At 35.5% G+C, this 18,007-nt stretch overlaps 1 non-coding gene across 1 annotated transcript; it reads left to right on the top strand.

Annotated features, from left to right (window-relative positions):
* The first annotated feature begins 16,068 nt into the window (after window positions 1–16,068).
* Window positions 16,069–16,174, top strand: LOC117030367 (U6 spliceosomal RNA). The gene has a single exon (XR_004424379.1). It is a non-coding gene; the product is annotated as a U6 spliceosomal RNA (small nuclear RNA).
* Window positions 16,175–18,007: the final 1,833 nt, after the last annotated feature.

Below are 18,007 nucleotides of genomic sequence, written 5' to 3' on the forward strand. Positions count from 1 at the left end.
AGCCACCACTCCATCCTACCAATAGTTAAAGCTGAACAGACTGAAAAATCAACAACTCTTCTTGGGTCCATAAGAGAGGGGAGGTCGCAATGCAAATTACTGCCCCCAAGATTGGAGAGACAGACAAGCAAATAGAGGGACTCGCAGCTTACTGGAACAGAGACTCTCAAGCAGAAACCACCATGGGAATCAGTGCCGGGGTAGGAAAACCTGAACTGTAAATGACAAATTGCTGTAGGCTCAGTGTGGACAACTCTGAGAGTTAAAAGCTACAGGGAAACCCAGTCATAACGGGGCCCCACAATATTGTGAGATTTATGTCCAGGCACTTGAGCAGGTTTCCACAGTAAATATCACAGTAAGTATCACAAAAATGTCCCCTCTTGCTTCTGGCAGGGGGAGGGGAAAAGGAACCATTTTGAAATATGCCAAAGCACTCTGTTTTTCTTAATAAGTCCTGCTTTCAAGGGAACTAGTTAACTGTATCATAACTTGCTGTGGTATTATCAGAGACTAACTGGCTTTGGGGGAAGATAAACACCTAGCGCCAGCCTACTCTACCCATCCTATCCCACCTAAGGGGGGAGAAAATACTGAGAAACACCAGTGAAGTTCATAGTACAGAGGCATAGGATCACTGAACAGCTAAGAACTAATCATAGAAATATAGAATTCTTCCAGCCTCCCCGTATACCTCACCACTAATTTACTAAAGGCCCATTCGCACCAGTTTGTTTTACCTGATGCATCATGTTTGGCAAGCAAGGAAAAAAACAACACAAAAAACAAAGCATACTAAAAGGCAAAAGATACAATTTGAAGAAAGAACAAGCATCAGAATCAGACATTGCAGGGATGATGGAATTATCAGATGGGAATTCAAATCAATTGTGATTAATATGCTAATGAGCCTAATGGATAAAGTAGACAGCATGATAGTCAATGTAAGCAGACAAATGGAAATCCTAAGAAAGAGCCAAAATGGAATGCTAAAGTTTAAACAAACAAACAACAAAAACAAAAAAACTAACAAGTGAAAAATGCCTTTTATGGCCTTATTAGTAGACTAGACAAAACGGAGAAAAGAATGTCTAAGATTGAGTGTATAGTGATAGAAACTTGGAAAACTGAAAAGCAAAGAACAAAGCTAGAAAAAACAACAAACCACAACAGAATATTCAAAGACTATGAGGCTACTACAAAAGGTATGCTATACACATATGGGAATACTGTAAGGAGAAGAAATTGAGAAAGGAACAGAGAAAATACTGGAAATAATAATGACTGAGAATATCCTGAAATTAATGTCAGACACCAAAATCACAGATACAGGAAGCTCAGAGAACACCAAACAAGATAAATGCTCAAAAAAACGATACCTAGGCAAATCATTTTCAAACTACAGAAAATCAAAGATAAAGAAAAAATTCTGAAAGAAGCCAGAAACAAAAAACACCTTTCTTACAGAGGAACAAATATGAATTACATCCAACTTCTCAGAAACCACACAAGCAAGAACAGAATGGAATGCACTGTTTAAAGTATTGAGAGAAAAAAAGACACCAACTTACAATTCTGTGTCCTGCAAAATTATCCTCCAAGAGTGAAAGAGAAAGACTTTCTCAGACAATCCAAAATTGGGAGGATTTGTTGCCAATAGACCTGCCTTGCAAGAAATGTTAAAATAAGTTCTTTGTTATTATTTTAATTATATCCCTGTTTATTTCAAAAAAGCAAATGGATTCAACCTGTTTTTTATAAATTAAAGGGTTAGATTTTTTTTTTCTTTAAAGACCTTTTTAAGGAATCTCCATTTCCACGATTGACCCTTCTGAGAATAGAATGAGGTGTTTCCTGGAGGTGAGTCTGATTTTTTCAGCCTCACAGAGGAGCATTTAATGGTCACCCACACTGTGTGGCAGAAAATATAACATACTGTTAGACCACACTGATGCCATCAAAGTGCTGCTGGAGTACATAATTACCATTCAGCTCAGGTCTACACCTCAATCTGTGGAGACCTGCTTATGTGGATAGGTGTGGAGAGTGTGTGGGGGGAATGTTTTGAAAACAGCATCAACATCATGTCTCCGAACACACTTCATTTCACTGAGGGTGACCTCAGAACTCATTTGCTTAGGACAAGTGTCTGCCCTGAAAGGCAGCACCTCATTCTTTCTTTATCTCGGTCCCTGACCCTCCTTCTGCTTCCCACTCCTAATTTTTTTCAGGAAAGAAAGAGGCTCTAAACTAGGTCACACTAAAACATTAGAGACCATATTAGCCCTCTTTGATGGAGGTGTTTACATTTTGCAGAGTGGAAAACTTCAGGCCAGGGCTACTGGAGGTAGATGGTAACCATGAAGCCAGAAAGGCTAGGACCAGAATGGGGGACCTTGGGGGAGGTCTGGACAGCCCATCTGAGTGCACTTCAGGTTTCACCAGACTGGCCCAGATTCTGCTAGAAGTCAGGGCCTTTTTGGTAAAGATGAACTTTGGAGAGTGAGAGGAGTGGGCGTGCAGAGCAAAGATGGTCTTATCAGCACACCCCTGAGAAATCCTGCACAGAAGAGAGACAACCACTGAAGCTGAGAGACTTCCATCTTGAGCCCTCACTGCTGCTCAGCAACAGTTGAGAATTGGCCATTGAAAGACCCCTTGATTTATATCAAAAGAGCTAGAGCCTCCACAGTGCCCTTCTAGCAGTTGTGTGACATTTAACCCACCTTCCCCTCTGTACCCTGTAAAGCAGGGATAATCACAAGAGATTGCTGGAGGCAATGAAATGGGCTACTGACTTGAGGTGCCTTCATTTAGAGATGGTCAGAAAATGTTTGCCAAGTGACTTCCAGAAACGGGAAGTGAAAGCGTTTTAAAAGAAGTTCTTTAAAGAGAAGGAAAATAATATAAGTTAAAAACTTGGATATACATAAGGAAAAGCATCAAAGAAGGAATAAGTGAAGGTAAAATAAAAACTTAATTTTATTATTCTTAATTGATTTCATAACAGACAACAGTTCAAAATAATAACACCAACATGTATTCAATTATGTATGATAAGGTATATATCGTATATATCTATATCCATATGTATGTGTGTGTATATATAGATAGATAGCTTCACATATATGTATATATGTGCATATACACATGCATGTATGTGTATATGCACATATATGTTATATGTATATATGTGTTTATATACACATATATACATATATATGCTCATGTGTACTTATATATGAGGACTGACAGTTAAGTTTGCCAACTCATCCTAGAAAAAGTGCTACATACCTCATTGCTGAATATCACTATGGTCACCTTCAAAGTACTCCCCTTGGGAAGCTACGTACTGATGCCAGCACCTAGTCCACCCTTCAAAGCAATTTTGGAACTCTTTTCCTGGACTGGCCTTCAGAGCTGTCGTCTTATTACCCTTGATGTCCTAAATGTTATCAAAATGTCTTCCATTCAATATTTCCTTAATGTTTGGGTAAAGAAAGAAGTCATTGGAGGCCAGATCAGGTGAGTATGGAGAGTGTTCCAATACAATTATTTGTTTACTGGCTGAAAACCCCCTTACAGACAGTGCTGTGGGAGCTGGTGCATTGTCCTGATGCAAGAGCCATGAATTGTTGGTGAACAGTTCAGGTTGTCAAACTTTTCCACACAGCCTTTTCAGCACTTCCAAATTGTAAACTTGGTTAACTGTTTGTCCGGTTGGTACAAATTCATGATGAGTAATCCCTCTGATATCAACAAAGGTTAGCAACATTGTTTTGATTCTTTATTTGGACTGACGGAAATTTTTGGGTTGTGGAGAATTGGCTGACTTCCATTGTGCACTTTGACACTTTGTTTCAGGGTCGTATTGGTACACCCATGTTTCATCACCAGTGATAACATGACCCAAAACATCATCTTGCCTCTCCAAAAGGTCTTGGCAAACTTCGATTCTCCTTTGCTTTTCTTCATCGGTGAGCTCCTTCAGGACCATTTTTACACACACCTTTCTCATGCCAAAATTTTCAGTTAAGATTTTCCTAACTGTTTTTCTATCGATGTTTACTTGGTCTGCTATGCTTTTCATGGTCAGCAGACAGTTTTTTATTTCTTTTTACTTTTTTTATTGGGGAACAGTAGTGTTTTTTTCCCAGGACTCATCATTGTTGTCCTTTCAATCTTAGTTGTCATCCAAGTCAAGTTGTTGTCCTTTCAATCTTAGTTGTGGAGCATGCGGCTCAGCTCCAGGTTCAGTTGTCATTGTTAGTTGCAGGGGGTGCAGCCCACCATCCCTTGCGGGAGTCGAACCGGCTACCTTATGGTTGAGAGCCCACGCTCCAACCAACTGAGCCATCTGGCCACCCAGGAGCTGAGCGGCAGCTCATTGACTTCATTCTAGTTGCAGAGGGCGCGCAGCTCGTTGGCCCTTGTGGGAATTGAACCGGCAGCCCTGTTGCCCAGAATTCGCTCTCTAACCAACTGAGCCACCCGTCCGCCCCTCAGCAGACAATTTTGACACACAATTCGATGAATTTTTGCAATGTTTTCATCAGTTCTGCTTGTTACTGGCCTCCCTGACCGCTCTTCATTAGTGATGTGTTCTCTCCCCTCAAAGAAATTTAATCCATTTGTGCACTTCCATTTTCTTTATGGCAATATCCCCATTAACTTGACTAATATATCTCTGATTTCACTTCCACTCTTGCCAAGTTTAACAAGAAATTTAATGTTTGTTCATTGCTCCAATTCAACTCAGACATTCTCGCGATGATACACAAAAAACATGCAACACTAATGAATGTGAGTCAGCAAGACACCGCCACACGTCGACACGAACACAGCTGTGAGACACTGATATACCAAGGTTATAAAACCTTACTGAGTTGTTTGTACAGTGCTGCCAATGTAAGCACATGGGGCAAGTTCGTGATCTTAATTGTCAGATCTCGTACTTATGATTCATCTTGTATTAATTTTTGTTTGTAGTCTAATGTAGGGTCAAGGTTCATTATTTCCCATACCTATATAGAGTTTTTCCAGCCACATGTAACATGTTGAAGACTTTCTTCTTTGAACTGTTTTGGCATCTATACCAGAATGATATATATACAGATTTACTTTTGTACTGTGTATTCTGTTCCATTGTTCTGTCTACCTTTATGCCAAAATGACACTGTCTTAATTGGTGTATGTTGAAAATACGCCTTGAAATCAAAAAAGGTGAGTCTTTTAGCTTGATTCTTCTATTACAAAATTTCTTTGACAGTTCTATTGCCGAGTCCCGCACCACGAGGGTTGTGGGGAGCAAGGAGGGCAGCGCAGGGTTAAGAAAGGACAGTAGCCATGAATAGAGTGCAAACGGGACCAAGGGACTCCAGCCTCAAGGACTGGGCCCCCCCCGAATAAAATCGGGCCTATGCATAGTTTTTATTAGTTAGGTGGGGAAGTAAAAGAGATAAAGCTTGTCAATCTCAAAATCTGTGAATCCTATACATTATAATAGGAAACTGATTCAAGCCAATCACACTTGCCGGCAGGCAGCTGAACCATAAGTCTCAGGATGTATGTACTTTCCCAAGGGACAAAACCTTTATGCATATGAATAGAGAGCACATCATTGAATCTCTTCCCTTGCAGGTTGTGGGAAGGAATGCAGCCACAGAGGCAGAGGCTCTCCTTAGCCAGGGGAAGGTGGGGGGCTGTGCTCACCTCTATCGACCCCATGAGTTCTCCAGTGGGTCCCCACTTGACTGCGCCTGCTTGATTTGTTCACTCCCACCTCCCCACCCCCCCACCGTGGGGAATCTTACTCTTCATTCGCTGACCAGGCATCTTTCTGGGGCCAAACAGGGAGACATAAAGTGCAAACACAAAAGTAAAGCAAAGTCCCTAAAAGGATCCATCTCACAGACTCTCTTTTCTTTGGGGGCAGGTACAAGGAGACAGACAGGTAGGCTGCTGCGTGGCAATATTCTGTGTTCTTGAATTTTCAAATTTAAGACTCAGTTTGCCAAATACTAAAAATTGGTTGTGGGCCTTTGACTGGCATTTTATTGAATTGATGAATAACTTTATTGAGAATGAATTTTGTAACAATACTGCCTTCTAATCCACAATATGGAATTGATCTCCATTTATCTAGATTTTCTTTAATTCTTCTCAGCAATAGTTTCCAGTTTTCAGTGTAGATTCTTGTATCTTTTTGTTAAATTGGTTACTAAACATTTCAGTAGTTGGCATTATTTGTAAATATAATTTTATTTACAATTATTTTCAAAATTTTTCTGCTGTTGTGCTGTTGTGATTTTGTATATTGATCTTCTATTCTGTGATTTTGGCAATTCACTTATTAGTTCTAGTATATATTTTGTGCTATGGATTCCTTGGGGTTTTCTACATAAAAGTTTTATGAACAGAGACCATTTTATTTCTTCCTGATCTATATGCCCTCTTTTTTTTTCTTTATTGAATGACTCCAACCTCTGGTAAAACATAAAATAAATGTATTCACAATGAAATCCATTCTTTGTTCCTGTTCCTAGGAAGAAAATATTGAAAAAATTCATTTTTGAGTATATTGTGTGTTTTTCATAGATTGTATTAATCAATCAGATTGAGGAAGTTTCCCTCTATTTCTAATTTTGAGATTTTTATCCATAAACAATTGAATGTGTCATATGATTTTTCATGCATACTGAACTCTACTGCCATTTGTGACTACATGGATGGATCTTGAGAGTATCATGCTGAGCAAAATAAGACGGAAAAGGACAAGAATAACATGTTTTCACTCATGTGTGATATAAAGCAGAAAGTAACAAATGAATAAACAAAACAAACAAACAACAAAAGAAACTTCATTGATACAGACAACAGTATGGTGAAGGGGAGTGGAGGGAGGTTGAAGAGGGTAAAGGGAGTCAAATATGATGACAGAAGGACAATAAAGTTTGCGTGACGAGTATACAGTGCAATGTACAGATGATATAATATTGTACATTTGAAACTTCCATAATCTTATTAACCAATGTCACTCCAATAAATTTAATCAAAAATTTAAAAAAAAATGTTGATTTGGTTTTATTTGTTATTCTGTAAATGAAGCACTTACATTCATTGATTTTTAAGTGTTAAACCAATCCATCTTTCCTGGAACAAATCCCCGTTTCCTATGATGTATTATCTTTTTCTAAAATCGCTGGCTTTGTTCTATTGATATTTTCTTTATGGCATTTTCTTGTATGCTCATAAGGGATAAAAGTTTTTAACTTTTTCTTGGTCAGAATTTGGTACCAGGCCTATCGGGCCTTTTATAATGAGCACAGGAGGGATTTCACATTTGCTGTTTTCTGACAGAATTTTGAAGATTTGTATTATTTCTGTCTTAAATAATTGATATAACCAATGAATCCATTTGGGATTGCAGTTTTCTTTGTGAGAATATACGTTTTTATTCATTTATAATTCATTTAATAGACATAAGACTATTAAAGTTTATATTTCATGTCACGTCAATTTTGATAAATTGTATATTTTAAATAATTTCTCCAATTTATTTCTAAGTTGACAAATTTATTGGCACAAATTTGTTTGTAATATTTACTTATCATTTTAATTTGGTAGAATCTGTAGTGATATCTTTTTGCCTTGTTATTCTAAATTTGTTTTTTCTTTTTTTCCTTGATGATATTCTTATGGTTTTATGAATTTTATTTGAATATTTAAAGAACTAAAATAAAGGACTCTATTAAACATTTCCATTACTAGCCACTTTCTGTTCAAATGGTCTTTCCTCTTACCTTTATTATTTCCTTCCTTCTTTTACATTTGAGTTCAATGTAATCTCTATTATTTGGATAAAACTTTTCTAAATATGATATTCAAAGCTATAAATTTTTCTCTTGATACCTTTTTTGGCCTTTATCTCACAAAGTCTGATATGTTGTTCTTTCATTATAATTTATTTACAGATATATTTCTATGTATTCTTGTTTTCTTCCTTGAACAGTTTAGGCATTAGTTTTTAAATAAACAGTTTTACGTTTTCTAAAGATCTTACTTTTACTGACTTGTATTCCATTTCTATTTGGTCAGAGAATATATGCCCTAAGACTTTCAACTTTTAAAATGTATTGAGATTTGTTTTATGATTCAGCACATTTGCAATCTTAGTAAAAATTTTTCGTGGCCTTGGTGGCAGGCTGATGTACATTGCAGTGTTTATTATTGCATATCACTCTGATGTATTTGAAAGTTATACTTCTAAGGAATTCTTCAAGGAGCACCTGTTTTAAATATCTTTGAATTTTTAAGCAGTGTGTGCATTATTTTCCATATCCAACTGGGTATTGGTATGTCTGACCTGATCTCTAGATATTTTAGAACATTTATTCCTTTTTATGCTCACATTTTGTTCTGTTCCAGGCTTCTCATATTTTTTCTGAGGCTCACATTGATACAGTTTCATTTTTATGCAACTCACTTGTGAGTGATTAATATCAAACTTGTCTAGTCAAAAATTGCTCTCAGAAGACTGTATTATAATCATAATTATAACAACTTCAAAATATACTATGTAAAAAACTCCCTGTGCTATGATGTTGAGTCAGGCCGCACAACTCTTCAATTTAAGCCAACGTGGCTCATCATTATCTTGAAATTGTAATTTCAAAAATTGAAATCTTCACCTAATAATGAATTGGGCTGGTACAGCCAACTTCTGTTGGTAACGCCTTATATCTATGTACATTTGCACTTCCTAACCTCTCTTGCAGTTAAATTGGTGACTAATTTATCCAATGCAATGTGTAGGAAAAGATTTTCGGACCAAGATGGTTAATTATCTGGCTTGCCTTCTCCACCTTTCCTTCTTTTCGGCCTGGCAAGATGTCACAGGACAACTCAGAGGCAAAACTACAGCCAACTACAAAGGGAACATAGCCTTGGCCTGTATAACCCACCTACAACCATGACAACAATGAGGTATAGGCTTCTTTTCTGTTAAAGCAATGAGATCACTTATAACTCAATTAGGTTTAGAGGGTGTTTTATTACATTCTATCTGTAAATTTCCTTAATTCTATAATGCTGTCTTCTGCAGTTAAAAAATATAGTAACTAAGCTTGTAAAGTACATTTTCTTATCATATTTTGTTTCTTAAAACAACACAGTGAGTTAGTTGTTAGATATGATATATAAAATGATATATTTTTTAAAACATACTGAACATTATACATGATCAATAAATGTTAAAAATTACTTATCGTTTTAATTACTTATCAATCTGTATGCTCAAGAACTGAGGCTTTGATTTATATATCATAATGACTAATATATATTGTGTCCTTACTAAATGTTACCAGTTATATTATCCTTTCAATTCTGTGAAATAAATAGCTAAGATTTTACATATTCAGCTAATTTGTTCCAACTTGCACAGTTAATGAGATTGGACTACCGAATGAAACCCAAGTCTTGTAACTTACCATCAATGGTCTTTATATCATACTTTAGTAGCTCAGTCCTTTCAGCCTTTCCGTATTCTTTTAAATAGACTTGGGTTGTAATTAAGCTAACTGGACTCCAGACTACTTTTCCTACCATGTGCTATTTAACCTATCAATCTTTATGACCAGCAACAATCCTCAGATAAACTGGGGAATAAGTATTTTATTTTTTAATTCTCTCACAAGTGTATTTTTATTTTAAGACTTCATTCTAAGTATACATTTGTAAATGAATATTTATCATTTGTTAATATAAGCTTATACATCAGCATCTAGATAACATAAATTTTTGGGGAGTAGTTTTGGTAAATACAGAGGGTGCCAAAAAATGTATACAGATTTTAAGAAAGGAAAAAGCTGTATTAAAACTGTAATACTCAGTTGGGGGGTGGGAGATGAGGGTAAGGGGGATCAAATATATGGTGATGGAAGGAGAACTGACTCTGGGTGGTGAACACACAATGTAATTTATAGATGATGTGATACAGAATTGCACACTTGAAATCTATGTAATTTTACTAACAATTGTCACCCCAATAAATTAAAAAAAAAAACTGTAATACTCAATATGTACCAATAACAAAAGATTAATACAGGTCATGTGTATACATATTTTTGGCGCTCTGGTTATATATTCTATGTATGTGTTGAGGGGTCTCTCACCTCTGAAATCTCATGACAAAGATGGCCTCTATTTTTTTAAAAACTTTTATTTATTTTAAGTGTGTTTTTCCAGAACCCATCAGCTGCAAGTCAAGTAGCTGTTTCAGTCTCGTTGTGGAGGGTGCAGCTCACAGTGGCCCATGTGGGGATCAAACTGGCAACCTTGTTGTAAAGAGGCCCGTTCTCTAACCAGTTGAGCTACCGGCAACCCCCAATGATGACTTCTATTTAATGTGATAGAAAACCTTACTGAACTTCCTAGAAATTTCCTGAACCACAATGTCAAAAAAAAAAAAAAAGAATGGATGAAGAGAAGACTAATCTTGTCCTCTTTCTTTAGCTTGATGCATGTGCCCCAAAACAGTTAAAGAATTTATTGCAAATTACCATAAACAGAGTAAGGTGAATACCTCAGTACATTTTCCAAACTGGTGGCCCTCAAAATTCAGTTTCCAGCAAATTTGTTACATATGCAAATTCCCAGGCCCCATCCCAAATCTAGTGAATGGGGAACTTTTGAGTGGAGCCTAGAACTTTTGTTGTAACAAGCCCTCCAGTTGATTCTGATGACTGCTAAGCTTCAAGAGCCTTTATTCTAAATCTGTACTGTCCAGTACAGCAGACATTAGCCAGACGTGGCTATAGAACACGTGTAATGTGGCTTGTCCTTTTGGGAAGTGCTGTAAGTGTAGTACGAGGTCTGACAATTAAGATTGTGAAGTGGTTGCAATGATGTTGCTAACCTTTTTTGCTATCAGAGGGCTTATTATGAGTTTGTACCAAATTTACTATTTATAAGTGCTAAAAAGGCTGCATGAAAAAGTTAGGCGTCCTGAACTTTTTGCCAACAATTCATGGCTCTTGCACCACGACAATGCACCAGCTCACACGGCACTGTCTGTGAGGGAGTTTTTAGCCAGTAAACAAATGACTGTATTGGAACACCCTCCCTACTCACCTGATCTGATCCCCAATGACTTCTTTCTTTACCCAAAGATAAAGGAAATATTGAAAGGAAGACATTTTGATGGCATTCAGGACATTAAGGGTAATACGACGACAGCTTTGATGGCCATTCCAGGAAAAGAGTTCCAAACTTGCTTTGAAGGGTGGAGTAGGCGCTGGCATCGGTGCATAGCTTCCCAAGGGGAGTACTTCAAAGGTGACCATAGTGATATTTAGCAGTGAGGTATGTAGCACTTTTCCTAGGATGAGAACTTAATTGTCTGATCTCGTGTGTGTGTGTGTGTCACATCTTTACCTACTCATCTATTGATGGATACTTAGGTTGTTTCCATGTCTTGGCTATTGCAGTAATATTACAGTGAAAATGGGAATGGAGATACTTTGGATATATGCCCATAGTGGGATTGCTGGGTCTATTTAAGGTAGTTCTATTTTTAAGTTTTTGAGATGCCTCCATACTGTTCTTCACTGTGGCTGTACCAATTTACATTTCCACCAGTACTATATGTGGGTTCCTTTTCCCCCACATCCTCTCCAACACTTGGTAGTACCATGTTGCCCCGAAAATAAGACCTAGCCAGACCATCAGCTCTAATGCGTCTTTAGGAGCAAAAATTAATATAAGACCGGGTCTTCTATGATATAAGATCATATTATATTATATTATATAATACATGTTGTATTATATAAGACCCGGTCTTATAGTAAAATAAGACCGGGTCTTATATTAATTTTTGCTCCAAAAGACACATTAGAGCTGATTGTCTGGCTAGGTTTTATTTTCAGGGAAACATGGTACTTGTCCTGTTGATAATAGCCATTCTAACAGATGTGAGGTGGTATCTCACTTTGGTATTTATTTGCATTACCTTAATGATTAGTGACGTGAGCTCCTTTTCATGTACCAGTTAGCCATATCAATGTCTTCTTTGGAAAAATGTGTATTCAGTTGCTCTGCCCATTGTTTAATTGGATTGTTTATTTTCGTACTGATCTTAGAGGAAAATCTTTGACCCTTTGAGCATTGAGGGTGATGTTGGCTGTGCATTTGTCTTATAAGGCCTTTCTTGTGTTGAGGTATGTTCCTTCTATACCCAATTTATTGAGCACTTTTATTGTGAAAGGATATTGTTTTATTAAGTACTCTCTCTGCATCTGTTGAGATAATCATACGCTTTTTATCTTTATTTTATTAATGTGGTATATCACTTTTATTGATTTGTGTATGTTGATCCATCTGTTCATCCTAGGGATAAATCCCCTTAATTGTGGGGTACAATCGTTTTAATATGTTGTTGAGTTTGGATTGGTAATACTTTGCTGAGAGTTTTTGCAATTTTTTTCATCAGGGATACTGGTCTATAGTCTCTTGTACTGTTTTTATCTGGCTTTGGTATCAAGATAATGCTGGCATCATAAAATGAAATGAGGAGTGTTTCTTCCTCTTCAGTTTTTGAAAGATTTTGAGAAGGATTGACATTAATTCTTAAATGTTTGGTAGAATTGACCAGTGAAATCATCTGGTCCTGGGCTTTTCTGTTTTGGGAGGTTTTTGATTACTGATTCAATCTCCTTACTTGTTATTGATATTTTCAGGTTTTGTATTTCTTCATGCTTTCAATCTTGGTAGGGTGTATGTTTCTAAGAATTTTTCTGTTTCTTCTAGGTCCTTCAATTTGTTAGCATATAATTGTTCATAGTATTCTCTTGTGATCCTGTGTATTTCTTTTTTTTAATTTTCTTTTTTTATTATTAAAATTTATTAGGGTGATAATTGTTAGTAAAGTTATATAGGTTTCTGGTGTACAATTCTGTATTACATCATCTATATATCACGTTGTGTGTTCACCACCCAGAGTCAGTTCTCCTTCCATCACTATGTATTTGATCCCTTTTACCTTCATTTACCACTCGCCTCCCCCAGTGATCCTGTGTATTTCTGTTGCATTGTTTGTAATAGTTCCTCCTTCATTTTTTATTCTATTTATTTGAGTCCTCTTTCTTTTTTTCTTAGTCTTGCTAAAGTTTGTCAACTTTATCTTCTCAAAAAACCAGCTCTTAGTTTTATTGATCTTTTCTATTGTTTTTCTAGTCTATTTTGTTTATTTCTGCTCTGATCTTTGTTATTTCCTTTCTTCTGCTACCTTTGGACTTAGTTTGTTCTTTTTTCTAGTTCTTTTAGATATTAAGTTAGATTGCTTATTTAAGATATTTCTTTTTTTCTTACCCTAGGCATTTATTCCCTCTTAGAATTGCTTTTGCAGCAGCCCATAGGTTTATTATGTTGTGCTTCTATTTTCATTTGTTTCAAAACATTTTTTAAATTTCCCTTTTGATTTTTTCTTTGACCCATTAGTTGTTCAAGAGTATACTGTTTAATTTACATGTATTTGTCAATTTTCCAGCATTCTTCCTGTTATTGATTTCTAGTTTCGTACCATTGTGATAAGAGAAGATGCATGGTATGATTTTAGTCTTCTTAAATTCACTAAGCCTTGTTTTATGACCTATCGTATGATCTATCCTACAGAATGTTTATGTGCATTTGAGAAGAATGTGTATATTTTGTTGCTGTTGGATGGAATGTTTGGCACATGTCTTTTAGGTCCATTGGGTTTAAGGTATGGTTTGAGTCCAACATTTCCTTGTTTACTTTCTCTCTGGATAATCTATCCATTTTTGAAAGTAGGGTATTGAAGTCCCCTACTATTATTATACTGTTGTCTATTTTTCCTTTCAGATCTGTTAGTATTTGCTTAATATTTTTAGGTACTCTGATATTGGGTGCATATATATTTATCATTGTTAAATCTTCTTGATGAATTTACCCCTTTATCATTATATAATGTACATCTTTATCTCTTGTTCTGGTTTTGGCTTAAAGTCTACTTTTGTCTCATATAAGTACAGCTACCGCTGTTCTCTTTTGGTTTCCCCTTGCATAGAATAGCTTTTTCCATCCTTTCACTTTGAGCGTATATGTGTCCTTAAGGCTACAGTCAGTCTCTTGTACGCAGCACATACTTGGCTCTTGTTATTTTACCCATCTAGCCACTCTGTACCTATTAATTGAAGTATTCAACCACACTTACTTGTAGAATAATTATTGATAGGTAAGAACTTAGTAATACCATCTTATTAATTACTTTGTGACCATTTTGTAATTCCCTTGTTCCTTTTTTCTTCTCTTGCTGCCTTCCTGTGTGAATTGATGATTTTCTATCGTGGTATGCTTTGATTCCCTTCTCTTTATCTTTTGTGAATCTACAAAAGGTTTTTCCTTGATGGTTACTGTGAGGATTACATAAAACATTTTATATATAACATTCTATTTTACATTGACACAAATTTAATTTTAACCACATACAAAAACACTTCGCTTTTAGATCCCCCTTTTATATTTTTTATGTCACCATTTACATTTTTATAATACATATCCATTAACAAATTGGTATAGCTATAGCTATTTTAAATACTTCAGTCCTTTAATCTTTATACTAGATTTAGTTAGTTACACATCACCATGTTACAGTATGAGAGACAGCTAGATACCAATGCAAGAACTACATTTTTGTTAAGGATTCACAAATGAATCAGTTTTCTATAACTTGACCTGCATTTTTTTCCTCAGAAAACAAGGTACTACAAGGGGCTTTAAAATTTATTTTTAAATTAAATTTATTGGGGTGACATTTGTTAATAAAATTATATAGATTTCAAGTGTACAATTCTATAATACATCATCTGTGTATTGCATTGTGTGTTCACCACCCAAAGTCAATTTATTTTTAAAGCAGTCCTCACAATGCTATTTTATAAACTATAGAAACTTAATTCCAGTTAAAGTACTGCCTGAATAAGAAAAAAAAAAATCAGAATTCAAGTCAGGGTGGCCCAGACCTCATATTTCATTGTTGGACATCTCACTGGCCCATTATCCTGGTTTTTTGCACCGCTTGTTCTAAGTTGCTGGAAGTCTGTGAGGGTTGAGCACAAATAGAAGAAACGATAAACAGAATACATAAAAGGCTGGATTTTCATGCCTGCTCACACTTTCCTCCCCTTCTATTGTAGGCTAGTCTAGTCTACCCTAATCCATTAATTAATTTATGGTCCCAGCACTGGTATAATTTACTTTAGTTTTCATTGTCTCTACCAGTGGTTACTAGTCAAGTGTTCTCTTTCATCTAGACAGTAGGCCACAGTGAACAGTTTCATAGGTATCTCCTGAACACACACACACACACACACACACACACACACACAAACCTACATGCTTACACACTCGCTGTTCTCCTTTTTATTCAGCACAGACACAGCTCTTTTGAAATATTCTGGTGATATGTACTCCTAGGGACAAAAAAATAGAGGAGTAATTATTAGAAAAATTAAGGTTGTAATTGTCAAAGCTCAAATGTGTAAAATAATATTCCCCTAGTATCATGATAATGTAAATGAAAATTTCCCAAATGCTATCTCTAGCATATCATCTTCACTCCATTAATCTAAATCTCATTTTTATTTTCTGAGTTTTCTCCTCTTATAATGCTGGAGTTAAGTTTCTTGGTCCCCCTATCTTCAATAAGTATATTGATATCACAGAGAGAATCTGTTTTGCCTAATAGTGAAGTTCTTATATATCTGGCCATATTGGGCAATTAATGAAGAGGAAGAATAGGAGTCAGTAAACATGTATACCGTTATAATAAATAGCTGGAACCTGTATGTAGGCCTGTCTTTTGCTATTTATATATCTTTGCACAAGTTATTTAAACTTTCTTAGTTCTAGTTTCCTCATCTGTAAAATGGGGAAGAAGAATCCCTTCCATGTAGGGTTAATGTGAAAATTAAATAAATTAATGCATGTAAATCACCTTGCTCAATGCCTGGCACAAACTTGAAATATCTTATTTTTGTTATTATTACTTGTTTATTTAGACATAATATATATGCTGAAATTGGAATGATAAAGTAAATAATTAGCATAGCACATGTGAAAGGATGACATGTAAATTTATGAAAGCTTTCATACTTTAAATGAATTAAGTGAATAAAAGCTCAAGATAAGATGATAAATCCTGAGAGTAAGATAAAATAAAGAAACTGGAAAGCCAATGAGACAAATCAAAATCAACATAACATGACTATACATCTAATAAATAAATAAGAAACACCAGAGGTAATAAACCTGGAAGAAAGTCATTTCAATTAATAGGAGAAAAACCTTTATATATCCTCAGATAATTGAAAGAGAGAAATAAAGAGAGGGAGGGAGGGAGGGAGAGAGAGGGAGAGGGAGAGGGAGAGGGGGGGAGAGAGAGAGAGCGAGAGAGGGAATGATTAAATAAATTAGAGAGATTGTTTGGTCAAAGATGAACAGTATAAGGATAATTGGCATCCCTAAATAAAAGATCATTATAAATAATCAAAAAGGCACTTAGAAGTATCTAATACAGGAAAATTTAACTGAAATGAAGGAAAAATTGAATCTGCAGATCAAAAGAGCGGACTCATTCAGAACAATTGACATCAAGGCACATCCTGCTAAGTTACTGGATTTCAAGGATAAGGAAAGCATTGCACTGCAATCCAGGTATGAAAAGCAAAGTCACTGCTAAGGGAATAATGAAGTGAACCATAGAGATCTCCATACCTACACTGAAACCAGAATAGAACTGTATAAATATACTCAGTGTTCTGAAAGAAATAAATTATGTTCAAAAAATAATTTATTCATTCAAATTGTCTTAAGAAATATATGCAAAAAGCAATATTTTTTCCATATTATTGAATGTAGGGACTAGAGTATAATGAAATCCAGTTGATCTAGAAATGATCAAAAATAAAGAACTTCTGAGACAATGGGATAAAAGCCTGCTGGTGTGAATGGATTCCATTTTAACACAGAACTCTGAAGAAACTAAAATTGTAGCTAAAAGTGTAAATTTATCATAAACACAAAGTAAAAATAAAAGTACTGTCATTATTAAAAATTTATAGGTTAAAGAGCTCCTCCCTCTTTAAAAGACAGGAGTTAATCCTACTGATAATCATTTTTTCTTAACTTTAATTGAAGTAGTATCCCAAATTATAATGAAGTGTTTATCTGAAGTTTATTTTTTTCAGGTTCACATTCTTGTCTCTTTCTGCTATTCTATTAAATTAAAGGGAGTCTAATGTTACTTTTATGTAGCAAATAGAGTATATCTTTCTTACAAAATTGTCTATTTTTCTACCTACAAATATGTTTGTCTCTCAATTCTATGTTTATATAAGCCTAAAGAAATAATTAAAGGATATTCACCAACTAGTTACCCGACACTTTTGGAAGAACTTAGAATTCTTTATTTTTCCCTTGTATTTTTATAATTAAAAAGATTGTTTGAATTTTTTTATAATTTTCTCCCACATTTCCATAAAACAAAGCTACTATTTAGTTTTACCATTGCTATTATTACTATCACTATAACTTGTGGCAATACAGGATACAGAGAAAATGAAGGAGTGAAATTCATGACGGCCTGTGAGATTTTAGGGTATAAGCCTCATTTTGGGTACCTATGTTATAATGTGACATATAATAGGAGAGAAATGAATTTCTTCCTACTTATTCCTGGAGCGGTGCTTCTGTGACAACTCAATGTTCCTACTGTAAGGTGCATCTAGAGATACAGCCCTTAGCATAGATAGATCAGAATTCTGAATGAGAGCATTTTCAGCAGAGGCACCCGAGGGTCAACTTCATGTGGTTTCTTATGTAATGGAAACAATAACGTAAGCTGGAGTGGTCACATGATTCCTATGGTTAACATTTTCATAAACACATGTGCGAGATCTTCTGGGATCATCCAGCTATAATTGCTGAGGCT

This window comes from Rhinolophus ferrumequinum, chromosome X (assembly GCF_004115265.2).
Source record: "Rhinolophus ferrumequinum isolate MPI-CBG mRhiFer1 chromosome X, mRhiFer1_v1.p, whole genome shotgun sequence".
Lineage (NCBI taxonomy): Eukaryota > Metazoa > Chordata > Mammalia > Chiroptera > Rhinolophidae > Rhinolophus > Rhinolophus ferrumequinum.